General features: G+C 44.8%; 1 long non-coding RNA gene across 1 annotated transcript; it reads left to right on the forward strand.

Moving 5' to 3' along the window:
• The first annotated feature begins 2,592 nt into the window (after positions 1–2,592).
• Positions 2,593–5,847, forward strand: LOC141021158 (uncharacterized). The gene is made up of 2 exons (XR_012181189.1): positions 2,593–4,535; positions 4,610–5,847. It is a non-coding gene; the product is annotated as an uncharacterized lncRNA (long non-coding RNA).
• Positions 5,848–7,980: the final 2,133 nt, after the last annotated feature.

The raw sequence follows: 7,980 nt of genomic DNA on the forward strand, positions 1-7,980 counted from the left end.
ACAAAAAAAATCTCTCTTTATGCTTAAAAAATCATGTATCTTTTAACAACTCTTCATGTATTTAATAAATATGTATGTGAAAAAAAGTGTTCTAGAGTTACCCTAAGTTGGTGATGCTTAAACTGAAAACCGGCCTTTATGCACACATGTCTCCGTAGTGTGCTAATGTGTCATCGTCTATTTTTATCGTTTTCCTTTACCGACCCGTAACAATACCCCATTTCATACATGACATGAATAAATCTAATCACTTGCCCATTTCTTTGTACGGATTAAATCTATATGCAAGCCGTGTTGGAATAGAATATATGTGGTATCTTGAACTGCGCTTTTGTAGGTTAAGACCATCTTTGTTTGGGCCGTAACTACAAATTCTCAGATTATAGACAATTTTTTGTAAATTACGAGTGTGTGGTATTTTTTCTCCCGTTGCAAAGGTACATAACTATATATATGTCCTAGACTTGCACGGAACTCCTTGCTTGAAAGACTGCAAAGGGATTCTTTAGGTTTTCGGACACCATAGATCACACTGGAATTATTGGATTAGCAGTACGACTTTTTGACTGTGGAATTGGACATATCAGGGACGGATTAATTGTCATCATCTATTGGCATGCGGCATGATCATTTTCAGAGAAAGTTTCTTCGCTTTGCCTGGCTGCCTCCCTCTTTTGCGGAGTAGTAGTACAAAGCTAGCAACGGCCTCCAGGAGATAGAGAGTGAGCCAACAGATCAAAACAACAACAACACTGCAGCAGGGTGGAAAAATAATCGCGCCATGACCGCCATCCGCCGTGCCGATCCTATCAAAATTGAATTGTTAGACCTGCTCAAATTCCTAACTGCCACCCCTTCCTGATTCGTGTGGATACCCGATCTGAGCACACATCGGCAACCCGCAGGTCTCCCCTCTGAATCTGATCCGAGCAGTCCAGGCACAGGTATAGCGCGTCCCTTTTTGGCGCTGGCTTCTTACTCGCCGTCTGACATCACGCATGCCCTGCTACTCGCCGTCCAGACGCTCTCGTTGCCTGCGTTCGATCCACACTGGAGAGAACATACAGGACGGAACGGCGGCGGCGCCTGCCAGTGAATGACAGCTGACAGAGGAGAGGGCTGTTGTCGCCGCCCAGTTTTGGTGGCTGCTGCAAGCCGTGGACCGTGGAGGAAGCTGGCGCTGCTGCAAGGCTGATGACAAGCCAGCGTGCACGACGACGCGGCGCTGCAGGATCGAAGGAGGACGAACCCCATACAACAACGACGAACGAATATAATCTTCTTAGGAGATCGGACCCCACCAGCGTACCAGTTTTTATTACTTATTATAAAAAAATCGTGTATGGGCTGGACTAAGAGGGTGTTTCTTTCTAGGGACTTATTGGTTTAGGGACTTAAAAAAGTCCCTATAAGTTCCATCTAAACCAAATGGGAGGGACTTATAGGAACTTAAAGTGGGCATTTGAGACTTATGAAATAAGACTCTCAAGGAGGGACTTATAGGGACTTATAGTTGTAATATGGTCTTATAGAGACTTATAAGTCCCAGGAACCAAATAGGTAGGGACTTTTTAAGAACTTCGGACTTATAAGTTGGGACTAAAAAAAGTCCTAGGACTTATGAACCAAACAGGGCCTAAAGCAGGCCCAAGTCTGCCATCGTGCTACCACGGAGGCAAAAACGAATTGTTCCATTAGTACCACATCGGTTAATTCCAAAACGTAATCGTAAAAGCGTAATACAATTGGACGAAAGCGTATTGTGACGATGAACCCATGGAGTCAATCCATGCTTTATTATTATTAGGGATAGACTAGCAAAATATACACATGCCACTGGACAATTGATCAACCCGCAGAAGTGTTCTATCCTCTTTGGTGAGCATTGTCGTGTGGATGACCGGGAAGCTGTTATTCAGGTTTTGGAGGTGCAACAACATAGTTTTGAGGAATGCTACCTGGGTCTTCCTACTCCAAGGGGCCGCATGTCTAAGGATAGGTTCCAAAACTTGCAGCAAAAGTACATCAAGAGAATGATTGACTGGGATGGTTGTCAGCTTGCTCAGAGTGGAAGAGAAGTCCTCATAAAATCAATCGCCCAAGCGATCCCCACATATATTATGAGTGTGTTTAAACTACCGGCGTCCACTTGTGAGGACCTCATGAGAATGATACGAAATTTCTTTTGGGGAGTTGATAAGGGGAAGAGAAAGATGCATTGGCGTGCTTGGATCCATTTGATAAAACCAAAGGTGCAAGGAGGACTTGGCTTCCGCAACCTACGCCTTTTTAACCAAGCTGTGCTCGCTCGCCAAGCATGGCGGCTCTTGACCAATCCGGAGAGTCTGTGTGCTCGTCTTTTGAAAGCGAGGTACTACCCGAATGGAAGCTTGGAAGATACGGTTTTCTCAGGAGGAGCTTCGGCGACTTGGCAGACAGTTGAACATGGGCTGCAACCAGTGGCGGATCTTGAGCCGAAATTATGGGGGGGCCATGGGCTAGAGGGGGGGTGGCAAACATAACTATTTTAGCAGATTTTTAATGGAAAATATGCCTAACACAAAGGACTATATACATGTTTTCTTGTGAGCTTGGGGGGGCATGGCCCAGGTTGGCCCCATGTAGCTCCGCCACTGGCTGCAACTTCTCAAGTCTGGCTTAGTATGGTGCGTGGGGAACGGCAGGTCCATTAGAATTTGGAGAGACCGATGGATTCCACGGAATGGGGGAGGATGACCGGTGACACCACAAGGCCGAAGCCGTCTCCGCCGGGTGTCTGAGTTATTGGATAATCATGGTGGTTGGCGTATGGACGTTATTCATGACACGTTCCTTCCGGTGGATGCAGAAGAGATTGCCAAAATTCGAACTTCACCTCGTATGGGTGAGGATCTTCTTGCGTGGGGACCGGAGCAGAATGGTTGCTTCACAGTACGGAGTGCTTACCGACTTGCTCTGGAGGATCATCTTCGATCCTCTTCAGTCGCGGCGGGCAGGGCACCGGATGGGCGACGAGCCGTCTGGGCTTCTATATGGAGGTGCCCTGCTCCTCCTAAGGTTCGCACCTTCACTTGGCGTGTGATCACAGATTGTCTACCAACATGGGTTAATAAAAAACGGCGTAGTTTGGAAGTCCTTGACGACTGCCCCCTCTGCGCGTTGGAGCCGGAGGACACGTTTCATGTATTTTGCAGATGTCCTAGAGCGGTGGCACTTTGGCAAGCGATGGCAGAACAGTGGCGGATCCCCCTGCCAGCGTCGTTTGAATGGACGGGCCCTGAGTAGCTTGCCCAAACGTTTTGCGACCTGCGGGACACTGAGAGATTGGAGCTCATGATGACATTATGGCGTTGCTGGCACGTTCGCAACGAGATAACACACCATAAGCAGCCCCCCCCCCCAGTTGAAGCATCCAAGAGGTATCTTCTAAGCTACATGGACTCACTAATTGGTGTGCAGAACAACCCAGGTACGGATCCAGTTAAAGGAAAGCAAGTTGTGGATGTGGTGACTCCCAACAAGCCATTACCGCATGCTCAGCCCATCAATGGTGCCCCACCTAGGTGGTCTCCTCCGGCTCAAGGATGGGCAAAATTGAACGTTGACAGATCGTTCTGTGCCACATCGGGAACTGGGGGGTGGGCATGATTCTGCGCGGCTCCATCGGTGACATCATTTTCTCATCCTGTAGAAAGTTGCACACATGTACAGAACCATTGGAGGCTGAGCTCTCAGCTTGCATGGAGGGCATCAACCTCGCCCTGCAATGGACGGTGATACCGATAGAAGTAGAGACGGGCTGCCTTGTCGCTCTTAACATGATTAATGGGCCGGACAGAGACCGGTCTCGCTATACCATGTTGGTTGACCAAATTCAAAGGCTTTTGAGGGAAGGGAGGATGTTCAAGCTAACTCATATTCGTAGGGAACAGAATGGTGCAAGCTATTATCTGGCCTCCTTTGGACGGATAGAAGGTCGCATTGTGGTGTGGTTGGGTTCGGGACCAGGAGACGCCCCTGATATTTGTAAGAATGACTTATGTCCTGACTGATGAAATAAAATCTTCCTTTCACCCGCAAAAAAAAAAAAAAATAGAGAGATGCACCATGCATATCTATCCGGCTATCTATCCTTGCTTTTTATGTAGGAAAATAATGAAAACTTACCAACGGCATGGCGGCTGTGTCGAGCGGCCAGTATGCCACAAGAATTACAATACGTGTCGTTCCATCGAACCCTCATTTGACCGGATTAGTCTGAATCAGATCGACAGAAAGTAAGTACCACCGAAAAACTACACAAGCCGAGCACTCATTCTCTTCCTCTCCCTCATTCCCTCCGCCCTCGCGTCGTCCCCAGAAAAGTACACTGGCCGAGCCCCAAATCGTGTCGCCGGTACCCCCTTCTCAGCCTTCCTGCCTTCCCTCGCCGTCGCCAGTGTAGGGCCGTCGGGCTAAGCCCGGTTGGCGGACAGCGGCATCGGGTTTTCTCTGCAGCGGCGGGATCTCGTGGTGGGGAGGCGGGCTCGGCCCAGGTAAGCTTCGGCTCATGCTTTCTTTGTGATTTGTGGCGTTCGACTCAAATCAATCTGCTTGTTCTTCAATTCAGGGAGAGAGGTGGTGGTCATGAAGTTAGTTCCCCGGTGTTGCTTGATCCCCCATTTGGAGCCCGAAGTTTATTGTCAGATGTATATGTACAGATGTCCTGTGCGCGTGGCCAGGTGTTTCTTCGGAACGGATGTGATCTTTACATCTGCCTCATACTCTGCATCTCTGTTCACTGATTGGTCGCTTATTGAATCATCAGTGGGTACGTATATGAATCACTGAGAGTAGGTGTAAATAAGCGATGTGGGATTATTATTTAGCCGAACAAGCATTGGAGAGAATCATATTATTTTTTCGGCATGGTGGACCACATGCATGCAAGGTCCAGATCATCAAAAAATAAACATACATGTATGGCCCAAAGCCTGACATACATGTAGGGCCCAAAGCCTGACGATCAGGGCGTTTCTTAGGTTGGGCGATGTTTTCTCAACGCCCGCAGGAACGCAAGAATTTTAACGACGAAAGTTTTGACGGACGGATGAAATTAGTATCACCTTTTGTCTATACAAATCGTAAAAGCGTATTATGACATGAGAAGAAAGTGTATTGTGACGCTGAACCCGACAAAGTCAATCGGTGCTTTATTATTACTAGCATAAATGCCCGTGCGTTGCAACGGGAGACAAAAAACCCACTTTAATAATGCAATGGCTCACATCATGAACCGTGATGATATCAACAAACTCCTTGAAATCCTCCACATTGTCACATGAGAAACAACATAATATGAGAAACGTTTTACAAAGATCACACATCTTTCTATGATATAACAGAGAAAGGTGCGGAGTTTGAGAAACAACATAATATGAGGAGCATTTTACAAAGATCACACATCTTTCTATGATATAACAGAGAAAAGTGCGGTTTGAGTTGCACAAAGTAGGGACTCCGAGTCCGATTCCTTGTACTTTGATGACGGGTGCTAGTGAGTTGATCAGAAAAATAAGAGTAAAGATGTTTTCTGTTCTCAGAAAAGTATAGCATGACCAACAAAAAATGAACACCTTTTTATTGTGATTTAGACTTTTTTTGCATGTGTTATACGTAATATTTTTCTCTTGAGTTAAAAATTTCGGTACGTCAAATATTAGTATTACAACGTCATATCTTAGTTCTTGACGTCAACAGTTCTGATATAAACAAGTGGTTCAACTGTGGCATATGCACCTAAACAAAACACCTACCAATTCAGTTACAAACGAAGCGTTTCAACAAATTTAGACACAAAAGAAGAAATTCATCGGCCTCGACCATGTAGGTAAATCATGATATTTTTGCACCAGACCGTCTGATCTGGTAGACCGGTCGCACATGTGATGATGATCCGATTGCATGGCCCTGTCATGTCCGCCGTGGGTGATGTTGTGTAAGCCGTGCGTTCGCACATCACATTAATTTTTTGAATAACTCCCCCCGCAAAAAATATTTTTTTGAATAACTCAAAATCATGATTGGCCACGATCTAAGTTTTTCTCCAGTGCAAAGACATCTAATTTTGTATATGCTCATGTTTTTCTTTGTATGTGCTCAAGTCTCAACTTGCATGTTCCATAAAAAAATTGTACGCATGTTTTTTTATATATATCTAACTCATAATGGAGTGTGGCGTAGTCCTCAATCATCATGGCCGATCCCTTTGTTTTCTGCCTCATCTTCCACACGCACATGAAAGTTTCCTTCTCTCATTCCCGGTCATGATTTAATTCCTCATTCCTTGTTTGGTTTTTAATCACATCTGAAATCCCTTGTTCTTTCCTTATTATCTCAATTCCTCTTTCTTTCCTTATATTCTCTCAATGCCTCTTTCCTTCCTTATTCTCATTCCTTGTTTGATTTTTAATCACATCTGAAATCTCTCGTTCTTTACTTATTATCTCAATCCCTCTCTTTCTTTCCTTATATTCTCTCAATGCCTCTTTCCTTCCTTATTATGAGACGTCTGATTTCCTCCATAATGATTCCTGAGATGGCTCCTCGATATCCAAAAGAAAATCAAGACGTATATAAATTAGGAAAAATAGATCTAAGGGAGCGATGTGGGTCTATTTAATAGGATAATCAACATTGTATTCTCATATCTTGCAATCCAGCTTAGTCCAGATTTTTTTTTGCGTCGGCCGCCTGGGATTATTTGACAGGTGCGAAACCTTTTCTCTCAAACACGAAAACATCCTAGCTCAACTGGCGACGGCTTGGCATGTTAGGTCTGGTGGTTTTGAGTTCTATCCCACCGAAGAACAGTTTTTTTCTGCCTTGGATCGTTGACGGAGGATGAAATCATCATAATGATGGACGAAACTACAGACGGTTCCTCGAATTAGTACCACCTCGTGTGTTTTAAATTCAAACTGAAAGCATAAATTCATGGGAAGAAACATATTGTGACGGTGAACCCGACAAAGTCAATCCGTGCTTTATTATTATTAGGGAAAGATTATTATTATTATTATTATTATTATTATTATTATTATTATTATTATTATTTGGGAAAGAGGAAAGATATATATAATACTAGCAAAAAGACCCGTGCGTTGCAACGGAAGGAAAAAACTTCACGCAGGCCTATAACCATATAAGCATTGCTCAAGTCCCCCCTCCTGTCCATGTTCTCTATTTTAACATGACATCTCACCCATGTCGTCACTTGTCGTCCTTCCGCCTTCACAAACAATGACCCCGGTGTTCACCTAATCTATTTTTTTATCGGCGGTGTTCACCAAATCACAATGGGCCCGAGCATGGTCAATCCCAATGCGATGTCCCTGCAAAAAAAAAAGAAATCCCAATGCGATGAACTCAGCCACCGCACGTCGCATTGTACCATGCCAGCGCAAGGGAACGTTAAAAACTCAGCCTGTGCACTGTAGCGACCAGACCTCAAATGGCCTGTGCTGCTGTGCACCAGTGTCATCCCTGGATCAGTAATGCTGACACGCACAGTACAAATGGAGGATTTATAACAGAGTAGCAATCACACACTTATTACATCGAATATCTCCAAAGAGATTAAGTATGATAAACATGGCTTAAGGCCATCTAATAACGATAACAGCGGAAGACTTGGAAGATAAGTGAGTCCATCAACTCCAGCGGCATCACTGAGTATAAGACCACAACCTAAGGCACCTTACTCGTCGTCTGAAAAGTCTGCAACATGAAACGTTGCAGCCCGAAAACGGGTCAGCGCATAGAATATGCTGGCAAAGTAACACATAGAGAGCAATGAACAATAATAATGCTATACTACATGCATATATGGCTGGTGGAAAGCTCTATGGTTACAGTTTTGCGAAAAGCCAATTTTATCCTACTTCAAAGGAATAAATTTTATTTAACTATCATGGTGGTTGAAACGTTGAGAAGGTACCT

This window comes from Aegilops tauschii, chromosome 4, assembly GCF_002575655.3.
Source record: "Aegilops tauschii subsp. strangulata cultivar AL8/78 chromosome 4, Aet v6.0, whole genome shotgun sequence".
Classification (NCBI taxonomy): domain Eukaryota; kingdom Viridiplantae; phylum Streptophyta; class Magnoliopsida; order Poales; family Poaceae; genus Aegilops; species Aegilops tauschii.